General features: G+C 43.2%; 1 long non-coding RNA gene across 1 annotated transcript; it reads left to right on the forward strand.

Annotated features, from left to right (window-relative positions):
- Window positions 1-3,713: 3,713 nt before the first annotated feature.
- LOC308473799 lies at window positions 3,714-7,845 on the forward strand. Its single transcript, XR_013984333.1, has 2 exons — window positions 3,714-6,558; window positions 7,105-7,845. It is a non-coding gene; the product is annotated as an uncharacterized lncRNA (long non-coding RNA).
- Window positions 7,846-8,368: the final 523 nt, after the last annotated feature.

Consider the following 8,368-nt stretch of genomic DNA (forward strand, 5'->3'; position numbering starts at 1 on the left):
AAACAACACACTTTCATTCAGATTTTGCTTTGCAGTTCTCCAGTCAAGTAATGTGTACAAAAATGCATACAGAGTGGGCACAAGAATCCATATATTAGTGAAGATAGCGTATGAAAATTCAGGAAATTGTTTTATTAGGCAAAAATTGCATACAGAATGTATACAACAGGAAAATTTTGCACTGAGATGCTAGTGAATTTTATTAGGACCAAATCACAAAATGATATGGAAATGTGGAGAACTGAAATTTTGATTGGGAAAAACGAAAAAACAAGAAAAAACTGAAATGGACAAATTTATAGAATCACAAATTTGTAGAGCCAGAAGTCATCTATGGGTCATCTATTTCAAGCCCCCGCAATACAACTATCTACTTGTGAGTAATCACAGTGAAACATGAGAAACTGGTGCGTGTTTGGCTTGAAAATGCTTTGACTCTTGTATATATGTTATAGTTCCTTCCAGAATGCAGATTAAGGAAGGTGGATTTTAAAAGTGGTTATAATTTCATTTGACTAAAAAAAGAAAGAAAAACGGAATACACATACACACCATGCTAAGGCTGAACAGAATCATTTCATAGATATTGACTTGTAGTCATTGTTTGAACTACCAACTTTAAAACCAGGATAAATGGGCAAGAAAAGTCAGGGGGGAGCAACTACAGTGGTACCTCAGGTTACATACGCTTCAGGTTACATACGCTTCAGGTTACTTACGCTTCAGGTTACAGACTCCGCTAACCCAGAAATAGTGCTTCAGGTTAAGAACTTTGCTTCAGGATGAGAACAGAAATCGTGCTCCGGCGGCGCGGCGGCAGCAGCAGGTCCCATTAGCTAAAGTGGTGCTTCAGGTTAAGAACAGTTTCAGGTTAAGTATGAATTAAGTACTTAACCCAAGGTACCACTGTATCTGTGTGTTGCCTATCTGGCTAAATAAAAGATAACAAATTACACGTGCAATTCAGAAAGATGTCTAAAAAACCTGTGAATTCAGATAGATAGATAGATAGATGATAGTTTTTCATGCTCTGGTGAAAGAGAGGTCACAAACATTTCCTAATGGTAGTGAAACTGTAGCTTATGATTTATTTAGCATCAACTAATTATTTATTTCCTATGCAGAGAGCTTAAAATTTGTATTAGTCAAACAAGTTACGGAAAAATCATAGACTGGCAATGAATAAAGAAGAGTTGAAGAGGAAGAAGAAGATAAGTCTCTGCTGGTTCAAGAAAATATTTGCTAGAGAAATGTGAGCTAAATAAGGGACTTAAAGGAGAAGAGGCATCAACTTGTTTTTGAGAGACTTGCAGATGGTGGGGGATCACTTTGAAAATGTTACACTGTTTTCTTAATCCAAGTCTTATTTTGTGTGATTTGCATGTTTGGATACAAATTGTAAAATGAGAAAATGTCGGGAAGGGGAAGATAGATATGTAGGTCAGCCTGCCTGGAGATGTTTTCAACTCCTCCCTGTAATGTCTGCCTCAAGTTTGTCAAAAGGTGGCGAAGCCCTTATTCTTCATGGCAAAACAGTACCATATTTTTCGCTCTATAGGACGCACTTTTTCCCCTCCAAAAATTAAGGGGAAATGTGTGTGCGTCCTATGGAGCGAATGCAGGCTCCTTGGCTTCAGCGATAGCAACGCGAAGCCTCTCGCTCTCCAGGCTTCAGGGATAGCCGCTTGAAGCCTTTGGAGGGGCAGCGGGAACTCACGCTGCGCTCCAAAGGCTTCGGGTTCCTTTCGCTGAAGCCAGGAGAGTCTTGCTATCCCTGAAGCCGTCGGAGTGCAGCGGGAACTCGCGCTGCGCTCCGAAGGCTTCGGGTTCCTTTTGCTGAAGCCGGGAGAGCAAGACTCTCCTGACTTTAGCAGAGAGGGAGAGCTGCGCAGCGCCCCTTCAGCCATGCGGGAGGAGAAATGGAAGGGGCTCCGTTTCTCCTGCCGCTTCGCTGAAGGGGCGCTGAGCAGAGAGGGGGAGATTTTTTTCTTTTCTTGTTCTCCCCCTCTAAAACAAGGTGCGTCCTATGGTCCGGTGCATCCTATAGAGCGTACGGTAGGGAGAGGGCAGGGAGAGAACTAAGCTGATTGACAAAATATGAAAGTGAGACCTAAGTAAGCAAGAGACAGCATTATTTTTTAAAGAGCATTACACTTTTTTTAGTGTGTGTGTGTGTGTGTGTCTGTGTGTATGTTTTCTTTCTTTCTTTCTTTCTAAAAAGAGAATAGATTCCAGAAGACTGGCCTTGGAGTCCTCCAGGCTTTTTTAAATTAAAAGCTCAATAAGATGCAGAAGTAGTAAGTACTCGCATGCTTTTCCCATTTGTCCCTTTTTATTGGCCGCAGAGATTGAATTTGTAATGACAATTATATATTAGGCCAAGAGAAGCTTCTTTCTCTTGCCAGTCGTGACCCAATTGTAAGCGAGCAAGTCACTTCAAACAAAGCCCTCTCTGCTTGCAGAATTCCTTGATGTCTTGACAAAATATGGGCACAACATGTGGCTATGCCCGCTTGTATTTCGCTCTCCTCTAATCATGACTTGTTCCCGCCCACTTTTGTTTGATCTCATGTATTATATTCTGCTTTGGCTTTCCCTCAAGGGAAAAATGCAACTACTCACCCCCCCTTTTAACCCTTTTTTAACCCTGTGATGAGAATGTATCAGAAAGTTCTTATTTATGTTTTAATATGTGCTGGAAGCTGCCCAGAGTGGCTGGAGAAACCCAGCCAGATGGAGATGGATATGATGATGATGATGGTGATGATGTGCTGGACCAGTGTCTTGCCTCGGTAATGGACTGGATGAGAGCCAACAGACTGAAGCTGAATCCAGATAAGACTGAGGCACTGTTAGTGGATCCCTACACCGGATGGATAGGAGGTCACCTGCTTTTGATGGGGTTACACTGCCCCTGAAGAAGCAGGTTTGTAGCTTGTGGGTACTCCTGGATCCTTTGCTGTTGCTCAAGGTTTGGGTGGCCTCAGTGGCTCAGAGTGCCTTCCATCAGCTACGCTCCTATCTGAACAGGGATAGCCTAACTATGTTGTCCATCCTCTGGTAAGCTCAAAGTGAGATTGCTGCAATGCGTTATACATAGGGCTGCCTCTGAAGATGGTTCAGAAACTTCAGCTGGTGCAGAATTCAGCAGTCAGGTTGCTCACTGGAGCAAGACAGTTTGAGCATATTACACCGAACCTGGTCCAACTGCACTGGCTACCAATTAGTTTCTGGGCCCAATTCAAAGTGATGGTTTTGACCTACAAAGCCTTAAACAGCTCAGGATCGCAATACCTCAAGGACCGCCTCTTTCCATATGAACCCACCTGGACCATGAGATCATCTTCTGAGGCCCTTCTTCATGTGCCTCCTCTTCAAGAGCCTGCAGGGTGGCAACATGAGAACGGGCTTTCTCTGCAGTGGCTCCCCATCTGTGGGATGCTCTCCCCAGGGAAGTTTGCCTGGTGCCTTCATTATACACCTTTAGGTGCCAGGCAAAAACGTGCCTTTTTAACCAGGCCTTTGGCTGATCTGATTGACATCCAATGCCCCTTTAAAATGTGTTGGGTCTGAACATGGATTAAAAGCCATATAAGGAAACTTAGTAGTGTCAGTTGAGAGCAGTGTCAGTTGAGTGCTGGTGGTTGCTAGGTTGCGGAGGTCCTTGTGACCCGCCCTTCATTGTGACACCTCCCTCTGCTGGCTCCTTGGTCACTGGGGCTCTAGAGGCATAGCCATCTCCTTTGGTTTGATCATTCAGGGACTGAGAAAGTAGATGGAGATTGAAGTAGACTTTCTCGTCTGCATTCTGTGCTGATAATGCTCCATGACAGTCTTAGGGAACATTTAAAATAGGGAGGTCCTAAGGAAAAGCAGGACATTCCAGGATCACATCAGAAACTGGGACAGCTTCTGTAAATCTGGGACTGTCCCTGAGAAATAGGGGCACTTGGGGGGTCTGTTACCTGGCCTTTGACACCAGAGAGTTGTATTTTCAAGACTCGCCCTGTTGGCATCCAATGCCCTTTTAAAATGTGTTGGGGGAGGCTATTGGGTTGTTTTTGTTTTTATTATGTACATTGTATTTTTATATTGTGATCTTATCCTGTGAACTGCCCTGAAATCTGTGGGTATAGGGGGGTATACAAATTTAATTAATAACAACAACAATAATAATTTTAGATGGTTGTAACTTGTCCTGGGACCTGCTAGTGAAGGAGAGGAATAAAATGAATAAACACACAAGGGGTGATTTCTGGTTTTCCACTGTTCAGCAATACAGGATGACACTGAAAAGAAGGAAAGGGCTGCTGTGGAGCTGCAATGAATCACTTTGTGAATTTTCAAAGACACAGGGCCCTTTCCATAGCCTTTTGGTGTGTGGCAGTTGCACCAGAGAGGCAGAGAGGTAGATTAGATAGCTAAGGCCCAGAAGGTGCAGGAACAACGAAATCTGTTGTTAAAGGGATAAATTTCATTTTACATATTCTACATATTTGCAAAAAGTTGAACATGGATTAAAAGCCATATATGGAAACTTAGTAGTGTCAGCTGAGTAGTGTCAGTTGAGTGCTGGTGGTTGCTAGATTGCGGAGGTCCTTGTGACACGCCCTTCATTGTGACACCTCCCTCTGCTGGCTCCTTGGTCACTAGGGCTCTAGAGGCATAGCGATCTCCTTTGGTTTGATCATTCAGCGATTGAGAGAGAAGTGGATGGAGATGTAAGTAGACTTTCTCATCAGCATCTGCATTCTGTGCTGGCCTCCAAGGCCGTCTTAAGGAACATTTAAAAGATTAAGATCAGGAATGATTTAAATGCTTCAGCCAGCCCTTCTGGGCATCTTTATGACTCCACCCACTGTTTTGTAACAGTGAAGGGAAGTGAGTGTGGATTCTGCTTATACTTTAGGAAAAGGAAAACTAATAAGATGTCATGCCTTGGAAAAGGGCGTTCTTTTTTGGCTAGTGACACAAGAGTCACTTGATAACTTGCCATGGGAGCATTAAGCATGTTCTCTGGAGAGGGTGATATCTTGCATTGTCTTCCTCCCCTTCCTGACTCCCAGGGCCCATCTTTCAAAGGACAGCCAAGGTACAAAACCCTTCAGCATGCTGATGTTTCTTCTATAGCAATATTAGTCTGTGGTATTTGATGTTTCTCTTTTAAACATCCCTTTTCCACACTAAGCAAACCCACCTCTTTCAATGAGATGATGAGAATTGTCTAATAATATCCAGAGGGTGCTATTCTGGCCACAGTATTCAAGCACTCTCTTCACAGGATACCCTTAATGATATGCCTAGGAAAGTTAATTTATCTTGAGTTTGAGTTGTGAATGCCCAAACCAGTTTAGGGATGTAGCTCAGGAGAGTACTGCGAGTCCCATTTCTCACATTTTAATGGGCCTTCTCTGCAGTGGCTCCCTGTCTGTGGAATGCTCTCCCCAGGGAAGTTATACACCTTTATTATACACCTTTAGGTGCCAGGCAAAAACGTTCCTTTTTAACCAGGCCTTTGGTTAATCTGATTTACATCCAATGCACTTTAAAAAAAAATTGTGTGTGTGTATGTGGAAGGGCTATTGGGTTGCTTTTATTTTTATTAGATATTTTGTGGTTTTATATCTTGGTTTTATTATGTGAAGCGCCCCGAGAGCAGTATATAAATTCAATAAATAATTATAATAATATTATATAATTGTCATATACGTTGTGCATTCTGCTCAGCCTTAGCTGTGCAATAGCAATATGCTGGCCACACCTGTCATCCCAGAAAACTGCCTTTACAACTCTTGACCTAAACAGATAACTGTTAATAAAAGCCTTTCATCAGAACCTAATCAGAGTAGAATGGCCATCTGTCAACCGCTAATGGACTTGATTTTATCAAAGCAGCAACAAATGTTGACACCTGCCTTTACCTATACCTCAGGCAGAAGGTGTGAGCTGACGTGAAAAGAAAAGGTGAAGATTATGGTGTAAGCCAGTGATTTTCAATCCACCCTACCATAAACAAATCTTTTCCATATTAATTTGTCTGCTAAGGACATCTTCTAGGACACAACGTCATTTTACAGCACAAATGGATCCTTTCTCGAAGCCAGGCAATACAGTGGTACCTCGGGTTACAGACGCTTCAGGTTACAGACTCCGCTAACCCAGAAATAGTACCTCGGGTTAAGAACTTTGCTTCAGGATGAGAACAGAAATCGTGTGCCGTCACAACAGCAGCAGGAGGCCCCAATAGCTAAAGTGGTACCTCAGGTTAAGAACAGTTTCAGGTTAAGAACGGACCTCCAGAACTATTTAAGTTCTTAGCCTGAGGTACCACTGCACTCTTTTGAGGCTGCCTATTCTAGGGAAAGATCAGTATTAGTGAACAAACTGTCTTTCAGTGATATTCGATTTGAATGGGTGGTGGAAGGTTGTTCTTTTGCAGGTGGCTTAAAACATTTTTAGTTGGGGAGCTCATAGAATTGTAGATTGGAAAGGAACTCCCAGAGTCTTCTAGTCCAACCCTCTGCAATGCAGGAATTTCAGCTAAAGCACTGGCTCCCGGTGGAGTACAGGGTCAGATTTAAGGTGCTGGTTTTGACCTTTAAAGCCCTTCACGGCTTAGGACCCTCGTACCTATGGGACCACCTCTCCCGGTATGCCCCACGGAGGACCTTAAGGTCCATAAATAGTAACACCCTAGTGGTCCCAGGCCCTAAGGAAGTTAGATTAGCTTCAACCAGAGCCAGGGCCTTTTCAACACTGACTCCGGCTTGGTGGAACGCTCTGTCTCATGAGACCAGGGCCCTGCGGGATCTGGTTTCTTTCTGCAGGGCCTTTGGCTTGGAGCCAATTTTCTTCTTCCACCTGGCCTTTGGCTTGGAGCCAATTTTATTCCCTCCCCCTCTTTCTTTTTCCTTTCTCCTCCTGTGATGAGGCTGCATTTTAATGTTTCAATATTTTAATGTTGTATTTTAATCTTGTTTTTAAGTTGTATTCATTCAACTTGTTTTTTTTTTATTGCTTGTTAGCCGCCCTGAGCCTGGCCTTGGCTGGGGAGGGCGGGGTATAAATAAAAATTATTATTATTATTATTATCATCCATGACAGGTGGCCCTCCAACCTCTGCTTAAAAACCTCTGAGGAAAGAGAGTCCACACCTTCCAAGAGAGACCGTTCCACTGTCAAACAGCTCTTAGTGTCCAAAAGTTTTCCCTGGTGCTTAGTTTTTTCTTGTAACTTGAATCCATTGGTTTGAGTCCTACCCTCCAGAGCAGGAGAAAACAAGCTTGCTCCATCTTCCATGTGACAGTCCTTGAGACATTTGAAGATGGCTTTCATATCTCCTCTCAGTCACCTCTTTTCCAGGCTAAACATACCCAGCTCCTTCAACCTTTCCTCATAAGGCTTGGTTTCCGGACCCTTGACCATCTCCTCTGCGCACGTCTCAGCTTTTCAGTATCCTTCTTAAACTGTGGTGCCCAGAATTGGACACAGTATTCCAGCTGTTGTCTGACCAAGGCAGAATAGAGTAGTACTATTACTATACTTTTTTAGATGCAGCCTAGACCAGGTCTTGGTTGGCAGATCTCTTCATTAGGAAGCATGCATTTTCCCCCTCACTCTGGACTAGCCGCCTGAGAAACAGTTTCTATTTAAATGCGATTTTGGTTTTAAACGCAGTGTAAGGTAGTCTCTATGGGAGTATATTGTATTTAATTATGGGGTATCAGAGTTTTTAGGGGGCTAACCAGGCTGGGATAGCAGGCTTGTTAGTTTCTGAATGTCTGATGTAGATTTTCAATATCGTTGTTCTGTATGGGACAATGAAGACTATCCTATTGTATCGTATTGATTTGTGGCATTGCTGATTCTACCTTGTTACAATATGAAATGACATCATCAAGTTGCCTGCCTGATCCCAGATTGATCGAGATTACAGTGATACCTCAGGTTACATACGCTTCAGGTTACAGACTCCGCTAACCCAGAAATAGTGCTTCAGGTTAAGAACTTCAGGATGAGAACAGAAATCGTGTTCCTGCGGTGCGGTGGCAGCAGGAGGCCCCATTAGCTAAAGTGGTGCTTCAGGTTAAGAACAGTTTCAGGTTAAGTAAGGACCTCCGGAACGAATTAAGTACTTAACCTGAGGTACCACTGTACAGCAAGAAGTCTTTTATTTTAAAAAATGAAGCTGCAGTTAGAGGAAATAAACCACTGGGAACCGGCAGGGAGTAGCATGCAAACAAGATATGTATAGGCTTGATTTTTTTAGAAGTGATTTCCCCCCCTCCCCCCGCCAATTTTTCTAGGTGAACATTCAGTGAAGCACTAGTCATATTTCAAAAAATCTATCCAAACCTAATCCCCGAGG

Source organism: Podarcis pityusensis, assembly GCF_964106645.2.
Source record: "Podarcis pityusensis genome assembly, chromosome: 3".
Lineage (NCBI taxonomy): Eukaryota > Metazoa > Chordata > Lepidosauria > Squamata > Lacertidae > Podarcis > Podarcis pityusensis.